Source organism: Ischnura elegans, chromosome 7 (assembly GCF_921293095.1).
Source record: "Ischnura elegans chromosome 7, ioIscEleg1.1, whole genome shotgun sequence".
Taxonomy (NCBI): Eukaryota; Metazoa; Arthropoda; class Insecta; order Odonata; family Coenagrionidae; genus Ischnura; species Ischnura elegans.
This window is the reverse complement of record NC_060252.1, coordinates 49,030,317-49,043,618: the sequence shown is the minus strand read 5'-3', so window position 1 is coordinate 49,043,618 and position 13,302 is coordinate 49,030,317. Positions and strand designations below refer to the sequence as shown.

The 13,302-nt window shown below is 39.8% G+C and overlaps 1 non-coding gene across 1 annotated transcript; it reads left to right on the top strand.

The window, feature by feature from the left end:
- The first annotated feature begins 1,072 nt into the window (after nucleotides 1-1,072).
- Trnaa-ggc lies at nucleotides 1,073-1,144 on the top strand. The gene has a single exon. It is a non-coding gene; the product is annotated as a tRNA-Ala (tRNA).
- The last annotated feature ends 12,158 nt before the right edge of the window (nucleotides 1,145-13,302 follow it).

The following is a 13,302-nucleotide window of genomic DNA, read 5'->3' as shown; positions in this document are numbered from 1 at the left end:
TTGATAATGAATACACTTGATGATGCTGTTTGTAAAAACAAAACGAGTAGTGGCAAAATAAAATTCAGAGGAAATATTGCATTGTCCAATTTTACTAATATTTTTTAGAAAGATCCATGCAACGTTTATTGAGTTAACGTTACATGGATGTCATATGTTAACACCGACAATGTTGTATGGATATGGTGATTTAGAACGTCGATTAATTATGACCGACCATGGTTTCGTTACAGCGTAGCATTATCACGGTTAGGAGTAAAGGTAAATTGAGTAGTATATAGCGTAGCGTAGCGTAAAAAATTGAGTGGGAAATTTTCGGGAGGTGTCGATAAGGTGGTTGGGTAGGCATTACTGTGTGTGGGGTGGGTGGAGTGTTGGATGAGTACGATGTAACGAAACCATGGGGATCGGGTTGGTGTGGCGGCTAGAGGTGTTGCGGTAGCTTCCCACCCGCAGGGCTCGGGTTCAAATCCCGGCGGTAGCAGAGATTTTTCAGAAACTGCCCGATCCCTGCTTGAATGTTGTGTGGAGGATATTCCAGGCGCAACACTCCGTCCGTTGGATGGGACGTTAAGCCGTGGTCCTCTTGTCGCCTTTCGTTAATAGCAGGCAAATGCCGACGCCGGGTTTCTCTCTACCCTTCCCTCATGACGCAAATGACCTCAACTGTCGGTCGCCTCCTCCAAATACCATACCATTGGAAACCATACGGTCATAATAAATCACCATGCAGAAACAGCCTTTTTTCTAAACATTATAATTTGTTTTCCAATTTTTATAAATTTCAAAATAAATCACCATGCAGAAACAGCCAAGTTATTATTCATTCAACTCCTACGATAAAGGATTTTTACCAAGTTACGACTGCTACTACTAAGTATATTAATTATACTAGAGACAAGTTGAGCGATTTGTTAGCACATTATCGCTAAGGTAGGTAAATAAGGATGTACGGCAGGACTAGTAGCTCTTATCTCGCACTCGTAGCTACCATGACATAAAGGCTGATTACAAGCTTTACAATATGTTCAACATAATGTAAAACCCATCCCGAAGTTCGCTCTAAGAAGATGGCTTGGTGGTGTAACTGGTAGCACGCCTGACTGGCAATCGGGAGATCCGGGTTCGAATCCCGGCTAAGTCAAATATTTTTTCATGGCGAACTTCACCCTTTGGTGTATTTAATAGTACACTAGTTTATTACAACCGAGCAAGGTTTTGGCCTTGAAAATGACACAATTTTTCGAAATTAGGGTGGGTAGAAATGAAATAAGTGAGGAAACACACGATTACTTTTCACACTTGTGTTAAATATCAAATATTTCCACCGAATTACGCGGTAAACTGAAACTTCGATCGTTCAATATGCTTGGTTTTACGAGTTGTCGGAGGCGCATATCTCCTAAATTTGAACGTTCATCTAGCTGCCAGAATACTTCTTGAGTACTCCATGGAAACCTACCTTAACCGGTAGAGTACTTTAATAATAATAACAATATACGCTCTGTTAGGAGCGTTATTGCATAATAATCTGGCATGGCCTATATTTTACCCTTTGAGCTCGTGAGAAAATTCTACTCCAAATATTTCAGAAATAATCGCATACTACGAGAAGTATTAAGGACGTATTAAATTAAACTCCGTAAGCAATGCGAATGAAAATAAATTCTTATCCACTTCTTCTTGAGATCAAACAAAATCTTTCATATCCAACTTAGGGAATGAAATATCAGCACAAAATTACCATAGCTACGGCATTACAGAGCGCGGACGGTATTTTATGGCCGAGAGAATATTTTCCTTTTGATCTTCGCTACAGTGCGAATTCCTTCATTGCACTGGTATAAAACAAAAAAAGCATTATGTGGCACACAGAGATTTCTTTCGGAAAAATAATTATCAATGCACAATAATGGAGAAGCAATATGCAAAAAATCCTTCTTTAAGCAATTATATTCACACTGAAAATCTGTTCCTTCCTTTGTGGTAATGAACACGACTGAAAATCATCAACAACTTGGTCGTATTTTATATCAATCTCCCACAGCGAAGCAAGGATGCTCATAACACAAATTAGTTTCATATTCTAAGAAAAACCTTCTGTGTCAGATATTTGTAACTCAACAAGAACTAAAGACTGATTAAAATCTTACAAAGATAATATCCAGCATAATTTAATTAACGAGAAAAGGTAATAAGTAAACGCTCTCCAATTTTGAAGTGAGATTTATGAAATTAAAAAAAAGCACGTAAGAACAGTTGGCTGCCAGAAAGGCTAACAAGGCGCCAGAATTTTCAGTGCGCCGAGGCATTGGCTGAATCTCAGAGGTATTTTATACAATTAAGCTATTCCATCAGGAGTAACTTTGAGGCAGATGCGTATTGAATATATTCCACGCCGATGGGCAACGCCTAAGTGTCATAGCTACGGTACTTGTTGTATAAATGAGAGTAACACCAACTTTTGCAGCATGTACCATCATGCTCCCCGATTTTCGCGACTTCGTAATAATCTGCAGTTTTTTTTAAGAGTAAAAAAGGTCTGAAAATCTTTCTGATCATTTTACAAACACTAAAAATTGCGTAACAATTGCAAAAAAGCGAAGCTGCGAAAATCTGTAATAAAAACTTCGACCCTAAACATAATCCGTAAACGTAGAACCTGCTTTCAGTATTCCTCAAAAAGGAAAAGTGGGCATACAAAGTACAATTATTTCACCAGTACTAAGTTAATGTTTTTATTATACATAAAATATTTTACGATTTATTTAATTCATAATTTATTTTGTATTAGCATTGTAGAAATTTAATATTCTGACTTTTTTATGCCAGTCATGTAGATCAATCAAAATACCTATGTATTTGAATATCAATATTGTTTTTCTGCATCATATTAAAAGCTAAACTAAATACGATGCTAACCACAATTCAGATTAACCCACGGAGAACCTATATTCCACCATATCAGTGGTTCTCACCTTATTTCCTCCCCTCTATATGTATATAACTAATATTGTCCCCACAAAATGTAATGTTCTCATTTTATTACATAATTTCACTACGGATACACTTTTAGCAATAAATAGTTGAATATGTTTTGAACATGCCGTATAACATGAATGCATATTTCCTAGTTACGAGATACATAATGCGTATGAGTACCCCATGGGGATACCGCTGCGCTAAACTGTTTTTTTTTTATTGATAAGTACGTATAATTTTCATGCGCTACTAATGTGGAATAAATATTATTATTAAAAACTTCAGTTCCTTACCAAGTAAAGAATAAAAAACGGCGTCAACAAAACAGGGTGAAGGGCACTCTCATAAGCTTAAAAACAAATTTCCTACATACAGAAAGCAAACAGCCCCACCGTATGAAAACGAAAATTCAAACCGTTCTCATGCCTCGGATGAAAGGACAACGGCGTAGCCGACTTTAGAAAAGCCAGGGATTGGAGGGACGATAAGAAGTGAAGGGGTTAAGCTAAGGTAAGCTGTAACCCTTCACCGTCCGTAACAATCAAAAGTGAGGGGAGATTCATGGGGCCGAAGTGTATGAACTCATTAGCAAAGGCAGTGCTGATCCTCGCTGACTAATTCACGCTACGGCCCTTCGTGCGCGCGGCGGAAACCGAAATCGCGCGATCAAAATAACGCCATCACGCCTTTTGATGAGTTCCCAAGCCACTTCGCCTCCACGAGTCCATCCATCTACACACCAGATCGCGCTGCCGGCCAGGGGCCGGAGAGAAACAAAAATGACGAAAGTGAGCAGCAAAAAAAAAAGTTTGTGATGGGTCGATTCCGGCACTTTCGAATCGGGAAAATCGATCGGAAGAAATTGAATCTTTCATTTCACTGCCTATTATATTGATTCTCGGACATCATTAATTACTAGGAATTTTTGCTGAAAGGCGAGTACTTTTTAATTCCATATAATTTGAATATAACTGAGACAGGCAAGATGTAGTAAAAAGAATACATATCGATTGAAGAAAATAAGTAAGCACTCTATCTACAAGTTGATGCGTAGTTTTCCGCGGCGTTGTCTACATGATGTCTCAATGTTTCTGGGTTTCACCGCGTGGATTATCTTTGTGACGACAGTTTCTCCGGTATTCCAACCGGCGTCTTCAGGTGAAATTGAATCCCGACATCGACCTGAAGACGCCGGTTGGAATACCGGAGAAACTGTCGTCACAAAGAAAATCCATGCGGTGAAACCCAGAAACATGGAGACATCACTCTATCTACAAGTTTAACTTAGGTACTACGCGTTCCAAGCGTTCCTACATCTGGCACATATCTATAACTGAAAAATTGCTATCCTGTTTTCTTCAACCAATCCATAAACTCTAGCAATTTCACAAACACCGTTTTCTTTTTTTTCCTCCGCGTTGAACAGTTTCGTCCCTCCCTTTGTAGAGATGGATTGATAAATTTTATAGCATATACGTCTATAAACAAGTCAACTGTCAATTGTTCAAACAGTTTAAAATATTAAAAACTAGGGAGCAACCTTAACCGGTCGAATACATCAATAATAATAATAATAATAATAGTTTCTTCATTTCAGGCGCATTGGACTTCAACTAAAATATATCTCAATTATTCATTAAAATAAACTTGTAGAGTCCCCCTATAGTGCGACTGACCAGACTTCCTGAGCTCTCACGGCGATATAAAAGGATCGTAACCACAGCCTTGAGATCAGTGTATGGGAATCCGAATTAAAATCTCACCATGATTTGCTATTCTTTATTAAAATCCATGCATTGAGGAATCGGAAGGAACGAGTTTACCGCATCAAATACAAACCATAACATTGCAACCCATATACTAATTATTTTCGACGTTGCTAGGGAACGTACTACCCGAACGCGAAGGCTAATAAGTAATTAAGGGTGTGCGGATCCTAAGACTTAAAAAATCTTTGGTCCGTAAGCTCCACACGCTCGTAGTCAGAAATTACCTTCCCACTTACAGTTTGATTTAACGCTCCACCATGAGATTACGAAGTTTAGCTAATGGAACATTAAAAATATGAGATCTCAAGTGCTGCGCCTCTTTAAGAGGACGTATGAATCCCGCTTGATCAATATTTTTACTGTGGCGTAACACTGCTTCAAAACTTATGCAATAATCTTTAAAGCTTTCCGGGTATACAAAGCAGACCTTGGTCAACAAACTGCTGAATAACAAATTTGAAAAATTTGTTCCAGTACCATCCCGGTGTCATTCTTTAAATGCATAAGATTTTGAAAAAGGTCTAACTGAACATTTCAAGGTGAAAGAATAGGTTTAAAACGAGAACATCACCGCGAAAAACCATATACAACGACTGGCCGAGAGAGCTTGATATAGATAGCGTATTTTTTAGTAGGTCGGTCTGTCACAAAAGACAGGAGTTTAAATGGAGAATGTATATAACACTGTACCAAATACTACCATGGAAAACTCCTACCGATGGATTACCTCGTCACAAACGCGTCATTAGATTAAAACCACACACCATTCATATACATAGAGCATATTTAGTTGCCAAGGAATTACGCAATATCAAATGTAAAACACACTTCAAATATATCATTCGGGCGGATTACTCACGATAACGCAACAACTTCTGGAATTTCTTTCACGACAACTCTTAAATCGAAATTATTGTTAAAAAAAACGTTTTAAATTTACCGTTAAATAGTTGTTTCCATTTAAAAATTGGCTTCTAAACTTTTTTAACTCCAGGGTATTTCTCGACTCAGTCCAGACGAAAATAGGCTACCTCGATGAATTAGTAAGCGTCTTAGTTTGCAGACGTGGATCACGTGCCCAAGGCATTGTTTTGTTTTGTTCCTTCCCCTTCCTCAAACCTCATTCCCCCTTCCCCTGACGGGCGCGAGGTCCAAAAACCGCCGGCTCGTTCGTTAGCCGCCGACCTCCCCGCCACCTGCTTTTGTGCCAGCGATTTAATTAGTTCGGCCCCACTCCGCTCGGGGCGCTGGCTAGAGGGGGTAGGGAGGGAAAACTGGATTTGCGCGGAATAAAAGCACTTTCACTTCACCACCAGCGAAACGTCCGATACAAACAATAAACATCCCAAGTTATTTTATCAATGGCACTTCAAAACCGAAACTTCTGAAGGCACTTGAGGATTCCGTTCGCGGGAGACTTGGAGAACAAAAGACGCCGCGGGTACAATTGAGGTGACATCAACTTTAAGCCGGGCAAACACGTTTCCGCACAAGTGGGAGTGCTTGAATACCTTTCGTCATCTCTCTTTCCGGCCTTAAATACTGCTTTTTTCCCCCTCCTCTCGGCTCATTAGGACGAGAGAATGCCTCACAAGAGTCGGGTCGTTCAGCTCACTCTCGTAAAACAGAGTTATATGCTCGAGAACCCGACAATTCGTCGCTTAACGAGCGCATTTAAAATATGGAGGCAGTAATTTGGAAAGAATACGTTCCGGATGAAGTTCATTTCTTGCGTCGTTAAGCCTGCCGCTGAAGATTTTAACCCGGGACCCCGACCCAATCAATGCAAGCGTTTTGCAGGTAGCTATTCAGAGTGAAAATTCGAATTTCTCCCCTTAACGAACGTTTGTCGTTTGCTCTTAATCGTTTTACAGAAGGAAGTTTGAAGGAACGAATGACATCATCCTCCGACAGCGAAACGCTTCGACGATGCTTTCACGAAAATCTCACAGAATACAGCAACTTTAACGGGTGGCAGATGTACCATATCTGAATTTACGCTGAATGTAAATTTTTCGACGCTTTGGATTTAACAATCCAGCAACTGCTAAATATTTTGGTTCCAAAATAAGATCGATTGTTTTCATTATTTGAAATCTCATTTTCAAGGAAGAAACTCTGCCCCCTCTCCTCACGATGCTGAGACTACCTATTTTTACCAATAAGGGTTTCAACGAATTTTTTGTACCCTTTATTTTGTTTTAGAGATCGGTATGCATCCAATATTTCTTATTCGTCACCATTAATTCCAATATTCTTCATAATTCAAAACTCTACCCAGCCCAACCTCTCTAGCGTCTCATAATAATTGATTTCAGTATGACTTCAAATCTCAAGTTTCTACTGCAAGATATGTGATCTTACATCTTTGCCAATAGTCAAGGAAACACAAAAATCTCAAGCCGAGCCGGAATGACAAATTGTACAAAAATTAGAGTTAATATTAGCGAGATTTTGCTTTTAAGCTTTCAGGTATTGATTAATATCCCGATAAACGCATGAATTCCGAAATGGAATCACTTCGGTGTGACACTGAGTTGCGTTGATATTATTTTACCAATTTCAACAGGAGATGAATGATTACATCTTTGTTTACGTCCCGTTGCATCAAAGTCGAGGGGAACAAGAGGTGTACTACAAAACATAGGAAGTATACGCAAAGAGTGCACATTAAAGCAGCGGGAATGCTCCAAGTTGTAATAGGCACCTCTCCTGCAGTGTAATGAATTGAAACGGAAAGACTGCCAGCGACAAAAATTTCAGGATGACTAGTTTTCATACCACTACCCCTAAGCATTAACTAATTTTGGAAAGCTTTTTACTCTAGGGAAGCCTTTTCATATTTAATGAAACGGCGGGCACAATTTTCACGCCCTGTTTACGGGCAAAAACACTCTTTTAATCAATTATTTTAAAAAATCCATTCCAAAGTTAAACTTATCTGCAGGTAAACGTCACTCTGATAGATGCAGGAATGGACGTTTTCCAGAAATTGAATTTTACAAACCTAGGTGGCGGACGTCATAAAACAATCTCTTCAATACGAAGGCCAGCGAAATAAAATTCAATCATTCCAGTTAAATCGACGACAAATTTGCTATCTACCTATCTTGTCCTGCTAAATACCGGGAATGCAAACAAATTCTCACATACTATAAAAAAACAGACACGATTTAATCAATGCCGTTCTTTCAATTTGATTCGGGAGTAAAATAATTTCAGCTCATTCGCCATCAATCAGCATTGCTCCAGAAATTTATTGGATGAAAACATACGATGGCAGAACCGTTGGAGCGAACTTTGTTATAAAATACGTAAAATGAAACAATCCGTACATTTCATCAAATATTTAATGAAGCACCCGTCGTCAAAGCTGCTTCAAGGCCCCATGACATTAAATTCGACCACTCAACACTCAAAAGTTCAACTTGATTTAGCCTTTTATTTACGGTTGCAATGCAGAACATTCAACGAATGTGAACTCATATGAGGGCGTAATCAATTCTCGAGAATCATTCTTGTTCAATTCTATATAACGCTACCCGCGCGTTTATTTGACAAATAATAATATTAAATCAAACGAGAGGGATTTGAATTGTAGAGAAAGGTTTTTATAAACACTAGAAAGATTTAGTTATTTCATTACGAAGCCCCGGAATCATTTTGCAATTCTTCAATACCCTCATAGTGTAAAAGAACAATATAAAGACTGGTTTTTATCGAATGTAGCAGAATTTATGTGGCATTCAAACTGAGGAGCCTAGGATTAATAAGCCTCTACCAAAGCGTAGTACTCTCAACGCATTCACATTGGATTCTAAATCGGCATTATGGGACTAGAGAAACCACAAGAAAGCTCTGCATTTACTTGGCGTGCTGTGCCGACCTGGTTTCTACCCTTCCACCACGTGAGTTCCTCCATTTTGGTAGAAGTTTGGACCAGCGACTAGTCGGCCGAAGCGTGGACTGGAATGTAACAACCCACCGAGTGGAATACCCGAGAGTAATTTATTCTAAAGAAACTTAATTTTTCAAAGTAACGACGGTAAGAGGGCTTGGTTCACGAATTTCAGGGTATAAGGAAAGCTCCGAGAAAGATTGGAATATATAAAAACTGATTTCATTGACGAAAATATTACCCCTCTCCAACTATACCCCTACCCAACTATTAGAGATATTAATTACATTATAATACATGCAACAAATTGCTTTTCTAAACACATTGAATAACGCATTTCACCCAAGTTTCTCTGCTCCTCCTATTTCTACTGGATATTTATTAGTTCTCGAGCTATGTATTGGCTACCTTGTTCAGTATAACGTAGCGGGAGGAATATGCAGTGTATTCTTATTTGAACCTCCTAACACTGGCATGAACAGGTTCATGTATATGTGATTTGAATGCCTAAATTTTAGTTTCAATGCATGTAGATTTTTGCAATAAATCATATAAATTGTCTAAAATTTTACTATGTAGATAAGAATAGTGAATACTATGTGTACATTAATAAATACATACATGAAATGAGATATGACTGCAGTCGCGCTATGTCACCCTGCAGGAACTGGCACAAATAACCATTCGCCAACTCGACACGAGCTAATCCGGAAAGGCTAGTTTTTATTGCGCCACTGTCAGAGAAGTGAGAACGGCAAGTAATAGAAAAGAAAAATTATAAAATCAAAAGGAATACTATTTCCAGCCAGAGAAGCATTTGAAAAAACGCTTTTGTCTCACCGACGAAAACAATGCTCGAAGTATACATACCAGCGTCGGCCGGAATTATTTCGCCAAATTTAACATTTGCCAAGGCAAAGAGCGAAAATAAAAACCACGTTCCATTCCCGCAAACCGTTTGCAACCACTGCAGTACCAGGCAAACAATGAGGAAATGACGAAGCAATATTTAAAGTAACGAATAAGGTCTCCTTTGAAGGAGAAGAATCGGCAGCGGACGAGGAGCCTGAAATATGCAAAATGGAAAAAGAGAATTCTTTCCCCAAACGTCTCTCATTCGCATATTTCCCTTGTATTTACCTCTCTCTCTATATATTTTTATTACGTTTCGCGCACCACAAAAACCAGAGCGTTTATTTGATTAACCCACAGCGTGAAATCCTTCAACGTGTTCTTCCATTAAGTTCACGACTGACGTTGAGGGTAGCGGGAATTCCTTTTTCACGCGCTAAGTTTTTTTTTGTTACGAAAACGTTACCTGGAAACTGTGAGCAAAAAAATAATAACAGCACTATGCCTTCGCATGGAACGGCACACACAGACTTCTGGCATGTTTCATAAATTGGACCAGCTTGGGAAAAAGGAACGTGGAAAACAAAACTGCTTACCTCAACGACATTATCAGGAGAGGTAAAGCAAAGTGCACTGTATATCTACGCTTCAACCAGAAAACGTCAACCCATGACCCTTTCAAATGAGACGTGAGGAAAAAATGAAATCTCGGATACGTGCGTTCTAAAAATTCAACGTCAAGGTCGAAAAATTAATCCTCGAATCAAATTATGGTATTTGAAGGGTAAAAAGAAACAAAAGAATCTCGGCAAAATTTAAGCCGAACACAGCTGAAACTTCAGAGTGCACAAAATTCAAGTTAAAAGCCAGCAATTCACACGCAAATGTTTCACATTATTCTAGATCAAGTGCGAAAAATAACAGGTCAAGTGCACAGTAAAAATAAATAACTTAAGTAAGCAACACTTTGTACACTATGAGAATAATTCCTCAGCCTATCGCACATCTGAAATCATGGTACTTACTTCGGTAAATTTGGGATTGACAAGCAGTCACTAAATGGAAAGCAACACAAAGGGATGTTCAATTCGGGGATACAGGCCTGGATTTTTAACAAAATGTTCCATTACGACTTACATTTACGGTTGAATTCAGAAAACTTCCAAAATAGAAACCACGAAGTAGTCGGACGCAAAATACTTCTCAAAAACAAACAGAAGCCAAGAGAAATGAAACAAAAGGAAGCACATTCATTGGTATAAGATAGAGAAAAGTGAAAGGTCCACACTCGATCTCACAAAGGGATGCAACCTTTAGGTTAGTTAGGTTAGGTGAGAGTAGAGCTCACCACTGATTAGGCCACAAATATGCGAACTTCACAAATTCAGAGTAGGGGAGACAATTCATTGCCCTGGGCCTCCTCGCAAATCAAGGTTTTTTTTTTATTCGAAGGCGTCCGAATGCTTCACCCGGGATTTGAATCCGGGAAAATATCGAGCCCGAAAGATTTTCTGGCACTTAATCTTGCGCTCACCATCACATTTTACCTGAGGGCATATTTCCAGAGTGAGTTAAGAAGACCTAGGAGACACTAGCTAACAGAATGTAAAACTATCCTCAATATTTTATCAGATGAATTTTCTATTACACTTGTGAAACAGGGAAACGCTGACAAAGGTCTACTTCTTTACTCCGAAAAATTCAAGATGATAACCAAAATTATAATGAGTATTTATCCTCAAAAATACCTTCCCTAATCACCAAAAATTCATCACCGAAGTTAAGAAATAATCCCGGTACAGAGGGTAGGTAGGTGTATACTTAAATCACCTCCTGCCATCCATAACTCGTTATGGTGATGTCGCAGGAAGGAGTGCCACTGTCCTTCCCTGTCGGTGAGAGGAGGAATGAGCAAGGGAACGCGCGCTGAGTCGACGGTATGATTATCTAATCAAGCTCTCCTTCTAACTCACGTGGGCGTGCGGACGTCTGGACAGTTTTAAAAGGGAGAAAACTCGAAGGCAGACGCATCGTCTGGGAGGAGGGTGTCGTCGAGGGAGACTGCGAAGGCATCGAGTGAGCCAGGGACGAAGAGGTGGTAGTGGCACTCAAAACGCAATTATACTCCCCCATCATACTCTGTCCTCCTCACGGTTGCCTCACGCAACTTACCCACGTATGCCAGATGGAAGGGGTCAGAAGGAGGGAAGAGCGAGATAAGACAGGTCTGGGAGGCGACGCGACGATTCGGGTAGTGGCCGGGGTCTACGCTAGCTGAAAAATGTTGAGCCACAGACTCCCAAATACTGCAATGAAGGATTCTCTACTCGGATACAACATAAACGATAAAATAATAGAGAGATTTTGCCGAAATGAGAGGTAAAGATATCCTTTTTTTCCCCCGAACAAGAAAAGAGATTTAGGCAATCAAATATTGCAATATTGTACCTATAACTATTGCTAGCACCTCCCTCCGTTTATTGTACATGACTTGTGCCCTAACACGCCCATTCCCCTCTTAACACGTCTATTGAGGCGGGAGTATTTGTAGACCAGTTGTATTTGTTTTTTCGTGACAATTACTACTTAGGAGTTTCATCTATCTAATTTAAATATTTTAAGCAAAGCGAACTTATTACCAAGACAAGCGACGCAAATCGCCAAAAACTACTTCCAGCGAACAGATCAGCTGTATGTACATTTACTGTTATTTAATGGCTGGTTCTCTCCCGGCGAACAATAGCAGTGAAGATTTATCGGGCCTTGCACCGGGTAAGGTCCTCCATATCTCCTTCCATAATGGAGAATTTTCACTGCTGTAGATGTTTACATGCATTTTTTTGTATTCCACACCTTTTCCTGCCCCCTAGAGCTACCATACTTTTCAGTGCCACAAAATTTTATATCCCCACTGCTTCATGAAGTGAACACGTCGGTATGCACAGATTGAAAACGGCGCGCCAGCAGCATGGCTAGCAGCGGAGGGCACCGTTTTTGGGCTTCGCGCTCCCTTCAAATGGAAGGGTGGGTCTTAGCAGTTTGGCGGTGGAGGACTCGGTGGGTGGAGTCGATGTCCCATTCTTGGATGCGAGAAAAAGGGATGAGAGACCGCGGATTCTTCGGCGTATGCCTCCTTCCAGACGCGACATCCGGCCTTCATCGTTCTCCCCGATACGATCAGGGTCGTAATTAGAAGCAAACCCATTCCCCAAATAAGTGCCCGCCGAGAATTGCCCCTTTTCCAAGTGATCGCATTGTGAATGGTATTTTTTATAAACGCCTGAAACTCTTTGATGAGACCACTCCTTGAATTCCCTAATACGGTCTTCTTGCCATCTTTGAAAGAACTTTCGAAGAGAAGTCGTACAATTTTCAAGTTGATTCATTTTGTATCCGCTCGATTGAAGGGTAGGCTTATTCATCGGTGCCTCGTTCAAATAACAACTCATATCCTCAAATTTTAGCCAGTAACTGCATTCTCGGAAAAATTCTTAAGCTTTCGGCTCGAAAATTCAGTTCATGTCCCAGTGCGAAAAAATGTCGGATGCTCACATAATTTCACTATATTCTGCATATTTATACGAGGCATAATAGATAAATAAGTCGACTTACTGAGCGCATAGATCTTAGGCATGAAAAAACACCTCTCACAAGTATATTCATAAAACATCGTAAATACAACAGCGGTATATTTCCACGATATAGTTGAGTAAGTTTCAATTGTAAAAGACGGAATGGCTTCACGTTGCAAGGTTACGAGCCTGATGTCAACAATAAGTTCCTAAAGAAGTTGGACACTGC